Here is an 8,547-nt window from a genome sequence, read left to right as displayed (position 1 = left end):
TTAATATCAGTTTAGTGCTTGTGTTATGTATACAATGGGTTCCAGGCTACCACATCTCTCTCCTCATTGATTTCTTCCAGTACAACATGTAGTTCAGAATTTTGGCAAGATATTTTGCGGCCGCCGTGGTGTGGTCCTAGCTTACTCGCCTACTACACCAAATGTCGTTAATTCAAGTGCCAGAGCAAGCCATATTAAATATATTTAGAACACTGTTTTCTAAGCGTTATCGCCTTCGGCAGAGGTTTGGAAAACTTTCCTTGTAGGTTAATCACGACCTGCTTTTATTTTGTTTTATTGGACTTAATAAAAGAGACTTGCAGTGGTGATGTAAGTTTTATCCTGTTGAAGAAACGAGTTTTTTATTTTAAACAGGACGAGCACCGCTCTGTTCTGCTCACCGCAAAATGCCGTTTCTATATCACTAGTCATTGGAGGCAGGTCACTTGTGAGTCACTAGTCGTTGGAGGCAAGTCGCTTGTGATCAATAGCAATAAGTTTCACCGAATACGAATACCATGGTTTATTTTTCTATGAATATATTGTATACTATCAGGATCCTTATACTAAGGGGATCAAAGGAGTTGTTTAGCACAACCCTTGCAATGGGTTGCAGCCCAATCGTCCACCTAACCGCTTTGGTGACGACAAGTTACTCAAGGGAAGAGAGTGACACAAATTGTTCCCTCGATGGTCGGCCTACTATCTTAATGGCGTAAGAGTGCCGTGCAGATGGCCTACGTAGCTACCTGTGTTCTCCTATTGGTAGAAACCAAGCATGCTTAAAATGATGTAACAAAATTGACCCACTCTATTGCCTAACCAAGAATAAGCTTGAGTAGCCTACCATTTGGACTTCGGTTGAGCGTGCACTGACTGCAGCAGGTTAGGTCCAATTTACAAATTTGCCTACCAACATTTATCGATTAAAATGGCTAAAAAAATATTGGATACGCCTAAACTATTACTCTACCTACACCAAATGGACAAAAGTGGGTAACTGTGGCCAGAATGTCAAAATGTTAATAAATGCAACTAACTGTAAGGCATAGAAGAACAAAGGATGGGCAATGGCAATTGCAACCTGAATAATATCTGCTAAATATTCATTTAGTAGCAATACAAACCGCCTAAAAAGTTTAGTTTAAGCTTGAAAATTGGTCTGTTGATATATGAGTTTTGAGTGGTCCGGGCCTGTTGAATGACTTATAGCCAGGTGGCGTGCTCTTAAACAGAGCCTTGCCGCTACTGGGCCGCCTCGGGGGGTAACAGTGAACGGACCACCTTGAAATGTGTTGCTGTGGACTGTCACCTTGCACGCAGAATTTTATGAACCTAGGAATATGAAACCGTTACAATCTATGAGTCGGTAGTCGTGCCCACAAAGAAGAGGGTTCCAACCAGAGGCTGAAGGCGCTTAGAGAATTTCAGCACTAAGAATGGTACAGCGCTTGGAAAAAAGCGTAATGTTAGGAAGAGTTTTATAGGTAGTGCGGAAACAATAGAGAGGAGAAGGGATGAAGTACTTGATCAGTTGAAGGGTGGCACTGAAAAGACTAAAGCTTGGCTTGGAGAAGCCAAAGTGTGTTAACAGTGAGACCTTATCTTTTTTTGAGAGGCTGAGTTTCGTGGCGAAGCAGGCGCTGACTTTTTTGGATATTATGATGGCGATGTTGCGGGTTGAACAGGGTAAACAACTTCCATTCTTTGATTCATCGGCGTGGTATACTGGGGTTCGGTGGAGAGGGTGTAACGATGTCGATGAAATAGCTAGAGGGCGTTGTTACAAACATACAGAGGCAAGGCACAAGAGCAAGATTCCGAATAGTGGATAGAGTGAAAAGACAAGGTATGAATCCCATGTGAGGTGAGTTTGAAAAATACGTGGCGGAATATTTCATTACCCGAAAAAACTGATATGTAATTGGAGGATACTTGGCGTATCTCTGCCTATGGAAAAGAATGTGCAGTACCCTAGAAGGCAAGCTATAACATGATATGTACTTCATCAAGCTTGAGAAAATGTCCAGCGTCTCAGAAAGAGAAGTCAATAAGAAGGCGCTGGTGAGCTAATTCAACACTGAATAAATTACGGTTGTAGCTATTAAACAGATGAAAGAGTAGGCTCTTATATTGGCTCACTGCTGCTAGGGAACAGCATGGATTCCCTACCAGAAAAGTTCAAAAAGATAGCGGGTCATATGCGCCGATGCGCAAGTTACGCCACAACGGAAGCCTTCAGATAGGGATGCAAAAAGCTGGATACTTCCAGAAATATTTGAATGGAAAACTTGAGCAATTTGGGGAATATACCACCGTTGAAGAGGTTGAGGAATCCCGTTACATCGTACCCAACTAAAAGGCTTGAAAATTTGTAAAATAAACACTGCCTCTGAAAGGATATTGGAACCAAAGTGAAGTCGCTATGGTGGGAGAAAAGGCTAGGAATTCTTCGCAAGAAGGCGTTTGATATACATAAGTCGACAAAAATCGTGAGTCTTGAAATAGGTAATTACCAGAGCATAGAGATATATATATGCGAAGACATAACGCACATTCCGATATCGATGCGGTAAACACTTTTTCATTTCTAAGTTCTCAAGTACAGAGGGACTAATGCGTTTCGTGCTAAATCATGCGGAGAACGGTTTTCTGGAATAATAAAGATGGACATCTGCGCATCTGACACCAGAATGCCCGTTATTTTATCGATATCTTTCTAGCGTCTTTTTAAAATTCACATAAAAAAATTTTCTAAAATCTGAAATTTGCCTGTTATACCTAGAATTCTCATTTATTCTTCCTTAAGCGGCAAAGTACGCATTTGGTTGTGTGACTTTTTTCTGACCCTAGAACGAATTCATTTAACTGATTGCTGGCTTGTAGGTGGTCAAGTTCATGCAAAGTGGCAAGTTCAAATTTTTTCCAATTTAAAAATGTAAAATTTTTCAGCTACCATTGAGAGGTGAACATAGCCATAAGGTTTTTTGGGTTTTCTTCTTCTTCTTATTTCCATCTACTACCTCAAGCAGATCAAAATCAGGTGTAATAATTCTTATTGGAGACGCTTTACAGTTAAAACGAACCGAGAGGAATAACTGCAGCGGCGTTTATAGAAAAAGCAGCGCACATTGTTTGCATATAACCACAATAACAACTGGGGCCACAATCACCTCACTTTGGATGGCAGCCAATGCGGCACATCATTCGCTCAAATAAAATGCTAGTTAGCAGCAGATGACTATGCCGCCGCCACTGATACACCTCCATGCAAAACTGCCTTCCTTAACTTAACTGCTTTCCTTTACCTTTGACGACTCTAGCACGACAATTCACGATTTTTGATTGATCGTCGTGCATATTAAACGAACCAAAAAGTGCAACGTGATACATTCGGGCGATCAGGAGCCAACCAACTGCTAGACAGTTTGTTGGAATAATAAAGCAAAATGGGAAGATGAAAATTTTAACAGCGCGAAAATTGAACTTACACAACTGACAAGTTGATTGTAATACATAAAATGAAAAGAACTTTTACACCCTAACAGAGCAACAACAAAGAAAAAATATAACTTAAAGAAGAACTATACACTTTGAATTGTTTGCATTTCTTGGCCGTTTTTTTTTGCGAATTCCACTTTGGAACATGTTTTGCTGCGGGCATCTTAAGGTTGCAAAGTTTTATAGGTGAAATTGAGAATTGGCAAATTTGACAGTTGGTAATATTTACAAGTGAGCAAATTTGACAGTTAACGGTTGATTTGTATGTGTGTGAGAAAATAGCAGAATCAAATTTGATTTCTAATTTCAATTGTGTGCAAAAGGGCAAAACTTAAAAAAAATTTGTAGACAAAATGAATGAAGATACCTTCGAAGGTTCTATGACTATGGCGAATTCACTTATGGAGGCTATAGAAGATAAAAACTTAAGTTAAAATAAAATAATTAAAAAAAAATTTTTAAGTTAAACGGTTTTATTGAAAACAATACTTACATGAAATAATAATGATACGAAAAGCTAGAAAATAATTAGGTAGGTCCGAGGTACTAGTCATCACACTCCTTATCAATCTAGGGTGTTGATCAGACAATTAAATAAAAGCGTTGGGCGCGTGAAATTTCTAAAAATGTGAGGCGTAGCATAACCTGATTAAGGTTCAATTGGTTTTACTTATGACTATCAATAGAAATGTGACGCGTCGAACGCTTTTATTTAATTGTCTGATCAACACCCTAGATTGATAAGGAGTGTGATGACTAGTACCTAGGACCTACCTAATTATTTTCTAGCTTTTCGTATTATTATTATTTCATGTAAGTATTGTTTTCAATAAAACCGTTTAACTTAAAAATTTTTTTTAAATTATTTTATTTTCAAGTTTTTAGTCTTTATTTAATTGTCTATTATTTCTCATTCTATTTAGTTCATTTAGTGACTCATTATTACAAGGACTCTTTCCTGACAATTTGTTACAACCTAAGTCCTCAATACATAATCGTTCCAAAGACTTTACTCGACTCTGTACCACGTATGCTTGTCCCTCTTCCAACTCCAAAATATTTTGATGTCACTTCTACCGGACTGTATGCAATATTTGTTCCAAATATGAGCCAAATCGGGCATCATAGGTCGCTTTCTATTCATGTATGTATTATGTGTTCCAAATATGGGCCAAATCAAATCGGACCACAAATACGATTTTTGTGAATATCTCGATCCTTGCGCCACCTAGCGGCGATTTTTTTTTGATAGGACGCTTTCTATTTTTGTATGTATTATGTGTTCCAAGCATGAGCCAAGTCGGACCACAAATACGATTTTTGTGAATACCTCGCTCCTTGCGCCACCTAGCAGCGATTTTCTTTTCATAAGTCGCTTTTTATTCTTGCATGTATTATGTGTTCCAAATATGAGCCAAATCGGACCACAAATGCGAATTTTGCGAATATCTCGATCCATGCGCCACCTAGCGGCGGTTTTTTTCACAGGTCGATTTCTATTCTTGCATGTATTATGTGGTCCAAATATGAGCCAAATAGGGCCATGCGCCACCTAGCGGCGATATTTTTCTTATTATTGCATTGTCATCGGGTTCTGAACTATATTCCAAGTTTCAAGCTTGTAGCTTTTCGGGAAGTTACTTAAATTTCAATTACATGATTCGTTTACTACGGCCGTGCGGCTGTGCATGCGGCCTGCCTGTCAACTCAAGCTAAATAAAACCGTTTAATATTACTACTTGTATTCTCCAATGTCTACAATAAATTTGGAATACTTCGCGTTATTTAAGTCGCAGCGATTTTTATTCATGACAGTGATTGAGAAGTGATAGAAGAGAAAACAGAAGTTCCATCAGTCACGCCGATATATTTATTTTTAATTAATTATTTACTTATTTTTTGAGGAATTTCAAGTTAACCCTCTAGTGAGCAAATTTTCGTTTTTAATGAAAATATTATATTTGGGTAGGCATTACCCTAAACTTATAGGTTCTTTATCAAAAAAGTTAAATTGTTTCCATTTTCGGATTATAAAGACCCTAAAACCTTACTCCGCCATCAAGCCGGCTTTGGGAAAGAATACCAAAAAAACGCTGGATCAAAATTCTTCAAATTCAGTGCACAAAGTACGTTTATTAAACAAAAACAAAAGGTTTCAAAAGAATTCAATAAAAAAAAAAAAAAAATATTTCTTATTATTATTATTATTATTTATACCTCTAACGAAAACTTCACTCAAGAAAGTCATGGTTTTGAGCATAAATAGGTAGTTTGTTGAAATTAGTTATGGTGTATATTATAAAAGCAGTCCTTTTGCTGAGAAAAACATAGATTCAGATTACGCTTTCGGCATTTAATTTGAGTTTCGGAGCTGCAGGCAGGAAATTTACAAGTTTTTTTACCCGTGCGTGATAAAAACGATGGAAAATGTTCGACTCCATCGTAGCGAACGTCTGCAGGAGGTAAGTAAGCTTTTTTTCCTGTACACTTCTTTTGAACAGTTTGACGTGAACGCCCAGGAGCCCTTGGTATGGAAGACCTCTGCTGTGTGCAGAGTACGAATGCGATCTCTGCTCGGAAGTTTGGCAGTTGGTACTGCCTAGCATGAATGCCAATATCTTGACTCTTCTGAGCAAAACGTAGCCGTTTATCATGGTCATATGAAGCAAGTGTACAAAAAGTCGGTTTGTATACTTTACTGGAATCTTATAGCGACCAATAAGCCCATCCATGAGGTCGACACCACCCATGTGACTATTTACGATACTGTGATCGGGGAATATTTGAGGCAGCCGAAGTAGAGCGGGATAATACCTCTGCGAACGACGCATGACTTCCATTCGAATTGAGACACATTTCTGACTCCAACACAGAATTTAACAAATCTACCGCTCTGTTGATCACCTCGTCAATTCCAACGTTGATAGGTATCTCTTCTTCAAAATCATCTTTCTCTAAGAGTTCTTCGAAATCTTCTTCCACGTCTGTATCATCATCAGTTGAAATCAAATCCAAAAATGTTGCAATATCCTCATCTTTGAGTGACGATAACTTACACGTTTATCTATGATCCATTTCTATTTCGCCAAAACTTTAGGGTTTTTCAAACTTACCGAAGGGTTTAATTTTTTCCGAGCTATCCCAAGACAGCCTCTAGACGGGTTATCTTCAAAGATGTACCAAAGCTGCGAAAACCAGCTTGTTTTAATTTTAAATCATTTTTGTATTCCGAATACCACCAGAAACACTAGAATAATTTTTGTTGTCAGTTGAAACCACTTTTAATATTTTTTTTTAATTTTTGAAATATACAATTTTTGCGAAATAATTTATTTGTCCGAACTTCAATAACTTCAAACTTCAAATGACGGTGATCGCTGATTAAAAAGCAAGAAGAAAAGGCAAACACAATAGCATTATTTTTCAGACTTCCCCGTAGTAGAAGACATTTGAAAATAAACGAAACGGTATATGGAAATCGAATAAACGTGAAATAAATTTAAGCCGCCTATAGGCGGTCTTGGATACTAGAGGGTTAATAGGTCAAACTGTTCGGCTCAAAGATATTTGCGGTCAATATTGCCATCTTAGTTAGCATTAGTCAAGGAATACAGAGTCTTGTAAGGAGTACTTAATTTCTATTGAAAATACAGCAGCCTTAAAGCTAAATGTAGAAGGAAGGGGAAATAAAGCCTTTAGATCTCAGTGCATAAGACAAAGTATGCTATGGCAGACGGAAACTGTATTCTTTTGTATAATTTCACATCTGTGGACCTCTTTTCAATTCGCCCCTCTATTACGTGGTAGAAATCACTCAAAATGTTCTCTGCAGCAGCTCTGCATACTGTTGTACACCTCTGGCCTGTCAACCTATTCTGCTTATTTTTCACGTTCGAATCGTTGAACTATCGAATAAATAACTTAAATATTCAGTATAGCCAAATGTGCTTTATTTAGACTACTTTTAGAATAGTACTTCACAAACTAATTACTCGCGTCCTTGGCTAAAAGCGGGTTCAAATCAAACCGATTCAATTTCGCTTGCACCGCGCTGCTTTCATACTCTTAGTAAGCCGCGTTCACCGAGTTCTCCTACGGTCTAGGCTTTTCACGAACATGCCTTCTGGAACAGGTGTATCTCATACTTGGTTATTTAGCTATATATGTACATGTATATCAGTTGTTTACATTTTTCTTCTAGCTATATGCATGTGTATGTGTGAGTAACATTTTTTGCTCTTAGCTGATGACTACATATGTGAAATTATCATATGTGAAATAATCTCTTCGCTTCAAGCTGCTGGTTATGTGTGTGAAATATTCTTCGTTGCCTTCTACTTATGTGCGTAAATGGCTTACTGTAGTTGTGTTTATTTACTAAGTGTGGCTGCTTGCTTTAATGTGTACATGTACACAAATGTGGCTGCTTGCTTTATTGTTGTTGTGGATTTATTTAGTAGCAGCGTAATGATAGAACTGCTAATATGTTAATATCGGTTGTAGTGCATACAAAGAGTTTTCATTGAAATTTTTTGTGTTTTTTTTTTTTGCAATACGAACCGATTTCGATTTATTTAGTGTTGCTTAAAATAAAGCGCATTTATACCCCTAAAAAAATGTTCAGCTGTCTTTGTGATGCAACGACGGGTTTTTATATTATTTTGGGCTTTGAAACTGTTGCGCGAAGCTTCAAAGCGAAAAAACGCAGACAAATTTACATTGCCCCACAAAGTAACCTTTATATATTTGTTTTTGCGGAATAATTGGGCTTTGTTTTGAGCAACACGTAAAAAAATCGAAGCTGGCTCATTTTGCAGTAAGTTTCAAGTTTGAAAGAGTTAAAAAAATTAATACAAAAATTACCAAATTTTCTTTTTATTACTTTTTTTTTTTAATTTGGTGTATCATCGAAATCCTTCAAATTTAGGTCACTCCTTGCACCCTACAATGACAACGTTTCCACCAACCTTGGTGTATTTTAGAGATATCAAGTTATTTAGGTGTAAACAATTGTCATGAAAAGCTCCATGAAAAGATTTAAATAAA

This window comes from Eurosta solidaginis, chromosome 2, assembly GCF_040869045.1.
Source record: "Eurosta solidaginis isolate ZX-2024a chromosome 2, ASM4086904v1, whole genome shotgun sequence".
NCBI lineage: Eukaryota > Metazoa > Arthropoda > Insecta > Diptera > Tephritidae > Eurosta > Eurosta solidaginis.
This window is presented reverse-complemented; position numbering follows the sequence as displayed.